Genomic DNA, 566 nt, shown 5'->3' on the forward strand with positions numbered 1-566 from the left:
GTTGGTTGGTTGGTTGGTTGGTTGGTTGGTTGGTTGGTTGGTTGGTTGGTTTTCAGAGACAGGGTTTCTCTGTGTAGCCTTGGCTGTCCCTGACTCACTTTGTAGACCAGGCTGGCCTTGAACTCACAGAGATTCACCTGCCTTTGCCTCCCTGAGTGCTAGGATTACAGGCATGTGCCACCGAGCCAGACTGTTTTTTAATTCTGTTTTATTTGGAGTTCCTTAAGCTTCTACCTCCCTTCCAACCCTCTCACCCTAGGTAGGAGAGAAAGAAGGTTAGAAGGGAAATGGGACATAGACCTCTTTAGACTTAGTTCCTTAGTTTAGGGTCCTCAGGTTCTTTGGGGTAAATGCTAATCTCAGACATTGGGATATCCAGCAGTCCAGGTAACCAGCAACCTTCTTCTTCCATCCGTGTCCTCAAAACCTTCTCTCCTCCCATCCATCTCCTCAAAGCCCTCTCCCTTCCTCCTTCTGGTATCTCTAGACCCTCCCAGGGTCCTCAGAGTTAAACTCTCCACAGCTTGGAAAGACCAAGCCCCCAACACGAGGCTGTTTCTAGCTGG

This window comes from Psammomys obesus, unplaced genomic scaffold (assembly GCF_907164565.1).
Source record: "Psammomys obesus unplaced genomic scaffold, mPsaObe1.curated_primary_1811, whole genome shotgun sequence".
NCBI lineage: Eukaryota > Metazoa > Chordata > Mammalia > Rodentia > Muridae > Psammomys > Psammomys obesus.